Source organism: Gorilla gorilla, chromosome 21, assembly GCF_029281585.2.
Source record: "Gorilla gorilla gorilla isolate KB3781 chromosome 21, NHGRI_mGorGor1-v2.1_pri, whole genome shotgun sequence".
In the NCBI taxonomy this organism is placed as follows: Eukaryota; Metazoa; Chordata; class Mammalia; order Primates; family Hominidae; genus Gorilla; species Gorilla gorilla.
The window spans coordinates 33184861-33198960 of NC_073245.2; positions in this window are offsets into that span (position 1 = coordinate 33184861).

Sequence of the window (14100 nt, forward strand, 5' to 3'; positions counted from 1 at the left end):
AAGGCTATATATAAAAAACCCACAGTTAACATCATATTCAATGGTGAAAGACTGAAATATTTTCCTGTAAGATCAGGCAGAAGAAAAGGATGCCCATTTTCACCACTTTTTCTCAACATTGTATGGGAAGACTGAGCCAGAGCAATGAATCAAGAAAAATAAATAAAAAGACATCCAAATGGCAAAGTAGAAGTAAAATTATCTCTGCTCACAGATGACATGATCTTTTACGTAGAAAATCCTTTAGATCCCACACATACACACACACAAACACACACACACACACTCACACTTTAGTTCCTTGAAGTGTTTCCGGTTCCTTCAAATAAAGTTAGGTTGTTGATGTCAGATCTTCTGTTTTAATGTGTTAACAGCTATAAATGTTTTTAAGTTAAAAATTAAAAAATGAATTCAGCAGGATAGAAAATTCAGAAAGTTGCAGGATTCAAAATTAACATGCAAAAATTAGTTCCATTTCTATACATTAACAATGAATAATCTGAAAAGGAAATTAAGAAAACAATCCCATTGACAATAGCATCAGAATAAATATTTTATTCTAAGAATAAAATACTTAGAAGCAAACATAAGGAGGTAAAAGATTTGCACACTGAAAGCTAAAAAAATTGCTGAAAGATATTTAAAGCATAAGTAAATGAAAAAAAAGTTCTGTGTTCATGAATTGGAAAACTTAATATTGCTAAGAAGTCAGTGCTACCCAAAATGATCTACCACCTCAATACAATCCCTATAAAGATCCTAGTGACTTTTTGTGCACAAGTACAAAAATCTATTCTAAAATTATATGAATCTCAAAGGACCTCAAATAACCAGAGCAATCTTTAAAAAGAGGAACAAAACTGAAAGTCTTTCACTTCTTGATTTCAAAACTTACTACAAAACTGCAGTAATCAGGACCCCAACTTTTCACCATATACAATAATCAACTCAAGATGGAGAGAAGATGTACATGTAAGACCTCAAACTAGAAGAATCCTAGAAGAAAACCTAGGAAACACCATTTTGGACATTGGCCTTGGGAAAGAATTTGTGACTAAGTCCTCAAAAGCAATTGCAACAAAAACAAAAAATGACAAGTGGGACCTAATTAAACTAAAGAACTTCTGCATAGCAAAAGAAACTGTCAACAGACCGCCTCCACAGTGGGAGGATATATTCACAAACTATGCATCTGACAAAGGTCTAGTATCTAGAATCTATAAAGAATTTAAGCAATTGAACAAGCAAAAAAAGACCCCATTAAGAGGTGGGCAAAAAACATGAACAGGCACATTTTAAACAAAGACATATAAGCAGCCAATAAACATATGAAAAAGATGGTCATTATCACTAATCATCAGAGAAATGGAAATCAAACCATAATGAGATACTATCTCACACCAGTCAGAATGACTTTTGTTAAAAATTCAAAAAACACTGGGCAAGGTGGCTCACGCCTATAATCCCAACACTTTGAGATGCCAAGACAGGTGGATCACCTGAGGCCAGGAGTTAAAGAGCAGCCTGGCCAACATGGTGAAACGCTGTCTCTACTAAAAATACAAAAATTAGCCAGGGCTGGTGGCAGGCATCTGTAATCTCTCAGCCACCAGAGAGGCTGAGGCACGAGAATCATTTGAACCTGGGAGGCGGAGGCTGCAGTAAGCCGAGATTGTGCCACTGCATGCCAGCCTGGGCAACAGAGCAAAACTCTTTCTAAAAAAAAAAAAAGTCAAAAAAAATATCAGATGCTCGTGAGGCTACAGAGAAAAGGGAGCAGCTGTACACTGTTGGTGGGGATGTCAATTAGTTCAGCCACTGTGGAAAGCAGTCTACAGATTTCTCAAAGAACTTAAAATAGAACTGCCATTGGACCCAGCAATCCCATTACTGGGTATATACCCAAAAGAAAGCTAATTGTTCCACCAAAAAGAGACACATGAGTGCGCGCACACACACACACACACACACACACACACACTTGTTCATTGGAGCACTATTCACAAGAGCAAAGATATAGAATCAACCTAGGTTCCAATCAACAGTGGATTGGATAAAGAAAATATGGTACATATACATCATAGAATACTACACAGCCAGTAAAAAGAATGAAATAATGTCCTTTGCAGCAATATGGATGTAGCTGGAGGCCATTATCCTAAGTAAATTAACACAGACACAGAAAACCAAATACTGCATGTTTTCATTTATAAGTGGGATATAAATATCAGGACCTCATGGATATAAAGACAGCAACAATAGACACTGGGGACTACTAGAGAAAGGAGAGAGGTGGGTACGGGTTCAGAAAGTAACTTATGAGTGCTATTCTCAGTACCTGGGTGATGGGATCATTTACCATACCCCAAACCTCAGCATCACACAATAGAACCAGGTAAAAAATCTGTACATGTACCCCTGAATCTAAAATAAAAGTTGAAAAAACAAACTACAGTAATCAAAACATCGTACTTACATAAAGACAGACATACAGAATAATGGGATAGAATACAGAGTTCAGGTTTAAATTCTCACATATATGGTCAAATAATTTTGAATGAGGGTACCAAAACCATTCAACAAGGGTAAGGACAGTCTTTTTAACAAATGGCACTGGAAAAACACAATATTCACATGTAAAAGAACGAAGTTGAACCCCTACCTTAACTATATACAAAAATTAACTCAAAATGGATTAAAGACCTAAATGTAATTACTAAAACTATAAAACTCTTAGAAGAAAACATAGAGGAAACCTTCACATCATTGGATTTGGCAATGATTTATTGGATATAGCAGTAAAAGCACAAACGACAAAAGAAAAAATCGATAAACTGGAATACTTCAAAATTTAAAAATGTTGTGCACCAAAGGACACTGTCAACAGAGTAAAAGCAATCCACAAAATGGAAGAAAATATTTGCAAATCCATATATCCAATAAGAGATTAATAGCCAGAATATCTAGAGATTTCACAACTGAAAAAAATGAAAACGAAAACAACCGGATTAAAACATTAGCAAAGGACTTGAGCAGACATTTCTCCAAAAAATATATACCAATGAACTTTATGGGATTTTTCCATCTTGGTAAGAACAGGCACTATTCACAGCTCTGAGTAAGCTTGGGGCATTGCTCAATCTAACTCTTTCAGATGGTTCTTTCCCCAGCCTTCAACAGAACCCATTAATAATTTGCTGAATATTTGAGGGGGACCTTCGGCATATCTTCAGAGCTCTCTTTCCCACTCTCCCCATGCACGTGTCTCCTCTTTGGTACTCATCCTATCAGTTCTAGTCAGCGGGTTCTCCCTGGTCTCTCCACTCTGTGTCTTCAACTCAGAGTCTGCCAGGCCCCAGCTGGCTTCTCCTTCCTTGTATGTATTCTTATTGCTTTTACAGAGAAATAAAATGTCACATAATGCTAAGGTAAACAAAAACCCACCTTTCCAGTGCCATTTGTTAAACAGACTGTCCTTACCCTTGCCTGGAAACTCTCAAAGCAGTAACTGGGGCAATCATATGAGTTGCCTCATTTCTTCCCTGTCTCTCAGGGCTTCCTGTCCTCCATTGCCTGATGCTCCTTGTCTTGAAACTGTCATTTTATATATTTGGTCTAGCTTTTTGGTTTTGTTTTGTTTTGTTTTGTTTTCAGGTGGGAATATAAATCCAGTCCCTGTTACTCCATCTTGCACAGAAACAGAGTTCTGCCCATGAATCTTTAAATTATGATTAAAAACAATATTTCCTAAGGAAAGGAAGTAATTTTGGTGAGAGCTTTTCTTCCCCAGCGACATTTCAAAAGAAATGTGTGGCCAAGCATGTAACGGGATCTCCTCATGGGGAACTCTACCTCTGCTTGGTACCCAAGGAGAGGATCTGTGGCATGAAAGCAAAGCTATCTCTAAGTTGATGCTGCAAGAAGCAGAATCTCCCCAAGAACCAGAGGAGGCAGCCCCAATGTTCAAAAAAGCTCACCACCCATATGTGACCTCTCTTAGTTCCCATGCAGGAAACTGCTTCCACTGGATGGAGAAGATAAAGCCTTTAATCAGCAAGAGGTGGCAGATCATTCATTCATCCCTGCAAACCTGGGGTTAAATCACAGCTCATCCTTGGAGACAACTGAATCCAATCTGTTTGCTTTTACAGATAAATAAAATGTCACATAATGCTAAGGTAAACAAACACCTACATATCATGAGGTCAACATTTCCAGTGAGCCCTAGGGGTTATAGCAGTGGCTGAGAGGATTTTACAGAAGACAGGGAGGCCAGAGGGAAGACAGAGAGGACTCCAGGCCCATTCCTCCTTCAGTCAAAGCCATTTATTTTATATGTGAAGAAGATGTCATCTGAAAAATCACTGATTTGATCCAACCGCTGCAATTTTCAGATGAAGAAGAAAAATCTGTAAAAGACTTACCCAGGGTCAGGCAGGAAGTTTAACATGCAGCCTGTGATCAGAACCCCAATCTCTTGCACCTCTGTGTGATACTTTTACATTTGGGTCACAGAAGGATGCTGGTGAATGGAACAGAGGCCACAGGGGTGGAAATCCCTGATTCCTAAGGCAAGATAATGCAGACTTCACAGACTTGTCATGAGGAACCAAGAAGCAGATGAATGCAGAATGCTTTGTGAAGAGTAAGAAGCAGCACAAACCCCAGGAATTTACAACAACTGTTCTTACCTACCAGACCACTGCCACCCAACTGGGCTGACAATTCCAAGCAGGCTGCTTCTCAATCCAGCATGGCACAGGACACTGACAGCCCCACCGGGGCATTTTAAATTTTGTCTTGACAATGGTTTTCTTCACAGCAGTTTGATCTGGGGATAACTCTGTCTACCGTATGACTTCAAAGAAGCTGTGCATGACCTGCAAGCTGAGTCCTTCCCAAGGTTGTGCTTGCAAGGGGAAAGGGAACACGAGAGGGGAGGATGCTGAGGATCTCCGTGGGCAAGGAGTCCCAGAGAAAGGTGTGAGTTTCCAAACAACAGCCTGAGAGCATTGGGATACCTTGTCTGCTTCCTCAAAGCCAGCCCAGAAGTCTAATACAAATGGACTACCTGTGAGGCCCCAGAGCAGAGCTTCACAGACACCAAAGAACAGGTTTCCTATGCTCTCTGATCACTCTGCAATTAAGTTAGAAATCAATTGAAAATAAATGTATGTTCCTTTTGATATAGACAGTTGTGTGACCACATGAGGTTTGTACAGTTCCAGGACCCAGCCCCAAAGGTTCTGGGTGAACCCCTGATTGAATGGTTATTGATTGACTAACAAACTGATGTTTTTACTTGTTTGTATTTGTTGGAGTGAAACCTGTAGCCATGTTATGACCTCTGCTTAGACTGCAGAGCAACTCAGCAAAGCACTGGTTTGTTTGTTTGTTTTTAATTCATCATCTACACACAATCTCTACATTTTTATAGACTATTTTAGAGGAGTTTTAGTTTCACAGAAAAATTGAGCAGAATCTTTTTTTAAATAAAAAACACATTGAAAGTAAAATAAACCTCAATTTTAGACCCAGTAAAAAAAACTACCAGGCATGCAATTTAGACGTCTTCATTCACACTTCTGCTTTCATTCACACTTCTGCTCAGCAAATGTGTGGTGAGCATGGTGCTGTGCAACGTACTAAGATGATGGGAGGACTGGCCCACAGCCGCGTGCAGGGCGACAGGGTGGAGTAAGTGCGCAGTGGTGGCTGCGCTTGAGGCTGTGGAATTTGGTGGCCAGGCCAGCCACCCCATGATAGAAATCTACCCGATACCGACGTACACAGTGAAAAGCCCCTTCTGCCGTGCACTGAAGCCACGATGATGTAAGTCCGAGCAGCCAGGTGCACAATGGGGGCCGTTCTCAAGGGCGGGGCATCTGGTCCCCATGAACATACTCAGGGAACAAACCTCAGCCATTGGAGGGGAAAAGAGCTCCCAGTTCAACACAACATCGACACTGGGATGGTCCAGTACAGCCCCCAGTGATTCATGTCTAAGCCCTATGGATGTCTGCAGCAAGGTGATAGAAGAGAAAAGGCTGCTTTACTATAAATCATTAGGGTGTAGCAATCACAGTTTGAGATCTGGCCTCCCAGGGAGGCTGAGGAGTGGCGGGCTTCCTCCAGAGATGGCAGGCTGGGTATCGGAACAGCACCTGGAAGGAGAAGCATGACACCTGGTGGAGAGCAAGGACCCGACAGCCAGGACCCAACCCGGACATGCCACAGGGAGCTCGGAGGAGCCTCAGGCACCCCGTCTACCCAGTGGGGGTGTGGCAGGAAGCAGTGACAGCCCATGGAATTTGACAAGTCCATGAGCACATGTGAGCTTCCCTCCTAAACCTGCCAGAAATTCTGGAGGGAATTCTACAGAGCCAACATCCAACAAGAATAGGTGGGGGAAGAAGCCATGGAATCATGGAATAGGGGCTGCTCTTTATGACAATGATCCCAACAGTTGGCGAGATGGATGGAAGTGTAACTTAGTGCTGTTGTGTTGTTAACTGGCATGGTCTTTGGGGTCAGACACACCCTCTGATCCCACTGTGCTACATGTGAGCTGTGTCACTGTCATAGGTAAATTTCAATCTCCCTTGAACTCCATTTTCTCCATCTGTTGAATGATAAGCTGCTATCTCTTGCGGCTGTTCTGAAAATCAATTGAGACCAAATTTCAAGGACTTAGAGCAGATCAGGTGCTCAATAAGTGGCATCCAGGGTTTTCTTGAGTAGTTTGGTGGAACTGTTCCAGCTCAGAGTAGTAACAATAGACAAAGACACAAACCGTAGGTCAGCATGAAGGGGATGAGCTAGCTGCTCAGGAGGGGTCAAAGGGTGACTCCCAGTCGGGCTTTAGAGGCTTAAAGAGTTCAGCCTTAGTTGAACTTTAGGAGTTCCTCTAAAGCAGATGAGGAGGGGAAGGTTGCTACAGGCAGGGGAAGGCATGAAGGCCAAGTAACAGCAGCGTGGAACTTCAGAGAGCTCCCGGCTCTCCAAGGTAGGAGACAGAGGGGTGAGGGGTGGGCTTCTAACCAGAGTGGAACAGAGAAGACAGGACAGGCCTCTGGCTGCATGTGGGGAGAACTGGGGGGTGCTGGTCTTAGGCATATACATAGTCTCCCTTTTCAGTAAAGCAGCTCACTAGATGTACAGCCCAGATATCAACTCAAACCCCAAGTCCCACAGCTTCCCCAGGGTTTCTGTCCATCCCTGACATCTGTGATTTCCTGGTGACTGCCACTCTGAGAGCTCCTCTCCTGAGCACTTGGCTTCACTCATCCTTTCTTCTCATTCATCATTATTATTCAGCCAGTATGTATTGAGGCTGTGGGAGTTGATCACAAAAATTGGATCATTCTTGTCACATCTGACTTAAACGGACTCAAGAGGCCTAGGGGAATGCACTTAGGGCACAAAACATTGCTCCAAAAATGTAATTGTCTGCAAGCCTGGCTGCGGAAACTGCCTATAACCTATATCTCATGGCTACTAAAACATCCTGACATGACTCTAAGACTAGTTTTACCCACTGCCATCACTCACCAATCAGAGCCTGCCAGCTCCCCAAAACTTTAGTCTTGTCAAAGAACATTCTACAAAAAAAAACTAACATTTTACCTTTTTATAAAGCCTCCTACCTCCTCTTTGTCTTTGGACATCATACTGAAGACTACCCCATCCACATGTATGCCTTGCATTGCAATTCTCACATCCCAAATAAAATGTTACATTTAAGACATCCATCTCTACAGTTTTATTCTACCTTTAACAGGGCCTGCTATGTGTCAGGCATGCAAAAAAAAGTGCCCTGATGGAGGGAGGTGACATTCTAGTTGGGGGTGGAGGGTGGGGTAAGGAGAGACAGACAGCAAATAAACAGAAAGCAAAATATATTGAATGTCAGATAATGATCAGTGCCATGAAGAAAAAAATAATGCACTAGTGAGGATTAACAAGCAAAAGATGCAGCTAAAAACACTCTCTTCCTCCCTCCCCACCCACCTCATCTTCCTCTGTCCCGTTACCATGCAAAGCCTGCATTCTTGGTTCACCTTTGCTGCACTGGTCTCCCCTGGGTAATGGAACCCTGCGTGTACATCCTCCATCCCTAGAGGAGTGCTGAACTCAGCTACTCAGGGGAGCATGCTTATCTGGCATCCATTTCCAAAAAACACTTTCTCTGTAAATAACATGGGCAATTAAATTGTTTAGAGCACCAAGGGTTTGCAGAGAACAAACATCATGTTGTTCACATTTGAGCTAGAGGGATTACTAAATGATTCCTGTTTTTCACTCTGATTGTTAAAACCTTGATAAGTCAGCTTATTTTTATTAACAGAATCACTGGGTTCCTCCTGATACGTGATGTTCAACTGAATTAACTGAGATTGGAGGCAAAGATTGGATGCAAGGAGTAACTGGGCTCACAACAAGTTTCTATTAACAGGCTAATTAAAGCGGGTGTTGATGGTTTTAGGAAATGTGGCCTCATCTGGGTGTGCAAACAAGGGCTCTGGGTCTGGGAGAACTAATAATAGCTGTTTGGCAACACTTTGCAGCAGAGCCTTGACACACTAGGTTGCTGGTAGCTTGCATTGTTCATCCCTCAGGAAAATATTTTTGTTTTGAAACTTACTAAACTGTTTTTGGTCTGTGGGGTGATGTTAATAGAAACAGGTTCTTTTCCTCCCTCTTAATCTTTTAAAGTTTGCCAAAATAATGGAAAATCCTGGGATACCAAACAAAACATTATCACTACCCTCCTGCCAATGGTTATAAAAAGACCATCCCCTAAGTTCTGTTCTCCTGATTGGAATGCTTGTCTGGAATAAGGTTATGACCTGAATATGCCTTGAACAGGCCGACTCATAATCAGGCCTTATATAAATTCTTAGGGATGTTAAGAAAAAGTATTTAAAATATGGAAATAAGGCCCCAAAGTGGGTGGCGCAATGTTTTATTACAATACCGGGGCCATATTTACTAAGGCCACGTAAGGATTATTTAATTATCTAGGGAAATGCACCTGTGTTTGACCTGCCAGTTACTATTATTTGAGGCTATACACTGAGATCACATGATATTTTAGAGAACTTGTCTAGGAAAAATGCATATCATTTCTGTCCTGTAGGAAAATAATGCTAAAGATTACAGTTTTATTGCCCTGCAGGACATTAACCAACCAGTGTTACCTGTAAGTCAGCAAACACTTCAAGATGTCTTTTCTGGTAGACTAAAACCTGTTCTATTTCTTTCTGAATCAACTTGATCATCTTATTTCTTCACTGATGAGCTGAGTGAAATATCTGACTTGTGTTCATTCTATATTTGTATGAGTCTTTTTTAACTTGTTGAAAACTGCACATTGACAGGAATGACAAATAACAAAAGTGGTGGCATATGACAGGCAGCAGCAATGTTCAGCTTTACCTAAGCCTGAGACCTTGGAAAACACGGACACATAAGAAAACCCCCACCCTCCTGTTCCTGGAAATGGCTTACTGCTGAAGCCTACCCTTCCACATGTGGCTCGGATAAGACGCATGGATGCCTCCTCGTTTACCCGTAACACACACAGTCACAGACTCACCACCATTTCCATTCTTTGCCTCATAAATGATTAGCTGAATTGCCTGCCACAGTGACCAATCTGGACAAGATACCTGCTCATTTGAATTAACCAAACTTTGGTTAAGTTTCTCTCCTTCCCCCAGACGCACCCTCAGCCTAAGCCAGCATCAGAATGTGGATGGCCCCTCCTTGATGTTCCCTCCCGACATGAAGAGAACTGGCTGTCAGTTTCCTCATCAATTGTCCTGCTAGGCCACCTGCGGGTCCCACTTCCCCACACCAATTCTTTCCAGCCTTGCTTTACTCTTCCCTTTCAAAGAAAACTCTTTTCTCCCTGCCTGATTTTGGAGACACTTGCAGATCCTGTTGTCTGTGCCTTTCCCATATTGAAATAGTCTTTCGGTGCAGCAGTGATCTTTTCCAATAAAGTCTCTATAGCTAAGTCCTGATTTGTTCTTATTTGACCCTATTCTGACACTGCAAAGAGAAAGGACCCAACCCAGTGCTTTCACGGCAGCCTGCTTTTCCTCTCCTCCCTGCCCCTCCTAGGAATCCAGACCCGGGACTACTTGATACTCAAGCTACTAGCCATGTGCCTGATAAGCGTCCTAAGTGGTTTTCTATAGAGTCTTTTTCCCAAAAATGTGGTTCAGGGAGCAAAACATCAAGGACACACGTCAGTTAGTTAGAATTCAGAATCTCACGCTCCACCCCAGACTCCCAGAATCAGAATCTGCATTTTAACAAGACCTCAGGGCGAAGCATGTGTACATGCAGGCGTGAGAAGCACTGCTGCAGGGCACACCGGCAAAGGCCGCCCTAAATCCTTGCTCTCCCGGGGCTCTGTATCCAAGAGCAGTTTGTCTCAAATGGAAGGCCTTTCCAGCACAGCTGGTGCCTGCCAGCTGCTGTTCTCTGGGCTCCTGGGTGCTTACAGAGGCAGAGCTAAGTCTGAATACAAACATCGCATAAACCTCCTTTTATATGCTAATAAACCTGTTAGATTAAACAGCTAGCCCTTTGCAGGCACAATTCTCATTTTCTTTTTATGAAAGATGGTCACTAGGTCATTCTTAGACAACTTTACTTATTCTCTGCAACTTCCTTTCCTCCTTGCAGGAGAAACTTGGATTTCCAAAGCATTCAAAATGTATGGCCCAGCTGCTCCTCATATTGAAGTTGCGACAATGGGATTTGGCAACATTGAGCTCTGGCTCTGGGCATTGCTCTCACAGCTGAGAGTGACGCCCAGGCTCTGGCAGCCCAGACTTGTCATCCTGTAAATGAACAATCCCCAGTCCCTGGGCCTCATTTTATTCACTTGGCTGAGCTGCCTGTTTGCTTTCCGTTCTGTGCTCGCCAGCTCACTGAGCAAGAGGATCCGTGCCTGACTGCGTGGAGAAGCTGTAGAGGAAATGGCCACCCTGACTGTCCCAGCACCTCCCGATGTGGCCTGGGGCCTGGGCCCTGAGCAGAACTGTGATAAAGGGACGCAGGGAAGCAGTGGGAGAGCCCTGACCAGGTGCAGGAGCCTGATTCCGAGTCCACCTCTGCCATGGGCAGATTGCATGATGCCATCAGAGTCCTCTAACCTCTGGCCTTCAGTTGTCACATCTGTAAAATGGGGAAATATTCTAGAGAAGTGGCTCAAAACCTGATCATCCATCAGCCTCCCCCAAAGAACATGGGGACAGTGCACATGGCAAGGCCCCATGCCCAGAGTTTCTGATTCCACAGTTTGGATGAAGCCTGAGAATGCGCATTTCCAACAAGGCTTCTGGTGAGGCTGATGGCCCAGGGACCTCACTTTGGGAAGCTCTGTAGTAAATCCAGTTTCTCAGCCAGTCTGCTCTGTAGAGCTCCTGAGACAGACTCTTTCCCTAGGCCTCCCCTGAGGTTCTTACTTAAGCAAGTCTCCATTTTTCAAAAGCTCTGCCAGGTAACTCTATATGGCACTAGGGCTGAGAGGCACTGGGTGGATGTTTCTAAGATCCCACGTAGCTCTCACATGCCAGGATGCTATGATTTTGAAGCAGAGTGCCTCCTGCCTTGCCAAGGCTGACAGCACACACAGGGCAAAAGGCCATCGTCACATATTGGAATTTCACTCTTTGAAAACCTGGTAATCGTGTGTTCCATTTCAGCTCGAGCAGAGGTTCTCCAGAATGAGATCCTGCCCAGAAGCACCCATATCCCCTTGGAACTTGGCAGAAATGCAAGCTCTCAACCCCATTCCAGGTCCCCTGAACCAGAAACTCCGGGATGAGAATGCAAGGATCTATGTCCTAAACACACTTGTGATGCTTCTAATTCAGCTAGTGTTGGAGAACCACTGACTTAAAGGAAGAGCTGCTTTTCTCTGTCCCAAATGCTCTGCTAGGAACACTCAGTGTGAACTCTGACCCCCAATGACAGCTGCCCTGGACTCCCTTCCTCAGACAGTGTGAAAGCCTGAAACGTGTTTAATTCATCACCTTAGAACCCAGCAGGAAAAAGGCTTCCAAAACCTACTGTCCTCAGAATTGCCCCTGTAGGGACCAAAGGACTCCGGCTCGTCTGACCTGAAGCCCCATTGCGTGGATGAAGAGGGGGCTGCTAGGTGGGGGCCGCTGAGGAGTGAGAGGCCTTGGGCAGTTTCTTGTCTCCCCGGTGCATTAAGCCAAAGCTATCCACAGGGGTCAGTAGTTGTTGCCTGGAGAAGGTTTCACCATCAGTTCGATGTTATCTATTAACAAAAACAAAAACAACCCTACCCATGGCCGAGAGTTCTAACAGGTGGCTCCCCATGTCCAGGCCACATGCTAGATCCATGTGATCAGGGGCATGTGTACTTCGTAAGGCTCCCCAGAGGTCTTCAGGATGAGGCCAAGGTGGGGACAAGGACTCCTGTGCCCCACCAGCAGCCCTGGGTTAAAATTCTCACTATATGACCTTGGAAGTTGACCTGATCTCACTAAGCCTCAATGTCCTTTTCTGTCCCCACCCCCACCACCAGCACGGGGACAGGTGTCCTGCTGTTCTACTTAGCATCAAGTGTCCGGCTCTGAATGATGCTGCACACGTTGTAGGTGTTCAATTTGTTGACTAACTAGGTGGTTTGAGGCAACAATCATATGTACCCCATGGGTATTTGAGAGAACGAAATGAGAAAAGGCAGGAAAATTGCATAGCATGCTGCCTGGCAAACTGGTCGTGCTTATTTATGTTTGCTATTGTTATTAGTCTGCATTTTTATATGTAAGAATTTCTCATGTTGATTCTCATATAGAGGAGGTCAATGATACACTAAGCTTATGTCCCCTTGATAAAATTCTGAAAATCTCATTCAAAGAAAAATGCATCCAGATTTATGCTTCCACAAAAAATAACAGGAAACAGCTTTCAGCCAGGCAGTGACCCAGTGGAAGAGGCAGAAGGAATGGACCCCTTCACCTACATGCCTTGGCCCTGGCAAGGGAAACCCTGACTGTAGCCCTCAGGTCCAGCTCTCATGCCCACTGCCCTGCACTGCACACACTGGCTGAAATGTGTCTGAGTCTTATCCACACATGGAAACAGTTCCCCTGGGGTCACTGGCTATCTTCCAGGGCATAGGGCTTCCAAGGGTTACTATGCCAGTGGGATTTTTCCACAAAAAAGGGAATTCCAACCTGATGGATAGTTTTAGAAAATCTGCCACAGTGTCTTGGTGTCACCTGCTCATTCACAATGATGCAGCTGATGGATGCATTTCTACAATGACACATCCCTACCCTCTGCATGACCCTAGGTTCCTGTCATGCCATGAAGTGCATGACTATCTCTCCTGGGAGGGTCTACCCCCAAGGGACAAACATGAAGAGGAAGTTGACCACAGCAGACCTCCTTAAAGGTAGATTTTTCCAGGGCCCAGTGCCCCCAGAGCTATAGAGTATTGTTGATCTTCACTTGGGTTGGACAGTGATTTTTTAAAATATCTGGACAAATAAGTTTCTTATTTGGCCCCAGGAAGTTGGTTACTCTAAGTATATGCAAGGGTTGAGTTAAAACGGGGTGGGGTCCAAGGAAGGGGACAAAAGGACCTGCTCATCTCATCTCTATTCAGAAGTGGCTCTCCCAGTCCTCCACCAGGCTCAACTCAACTTGTAGGAAGAAAACAGGTTTCTGGCACCAGAAGGATCTGCATTCTATTGTCACCGCTACCATAATGACGTAGCTGTGTGACATTGGACAAGTTAATGAGCTGCCCTAACCATAGTGTTCTCACCTATGGGAGAACCATAATGGTTCATAATTCATAGAATATGTACAGACTGAGTGTTCATGTCCCAGTGAAATTCACATGCTGAAACTTAATCTCCAATGTGATGGCATCCGGAGGTGGAACTTTTGGGAGATGATTAAGTCATGAAGGCAGAGCCCTCATATATGGAATTAGTGTCCTTATAAAAGAGAACTCAGGGAGCTCTCATTCTCTTTTTCCGCAATGTGAGGGGATAACAAGAAGACAGCCATCTGCAAACTAGGAAGCAGACCTCACCA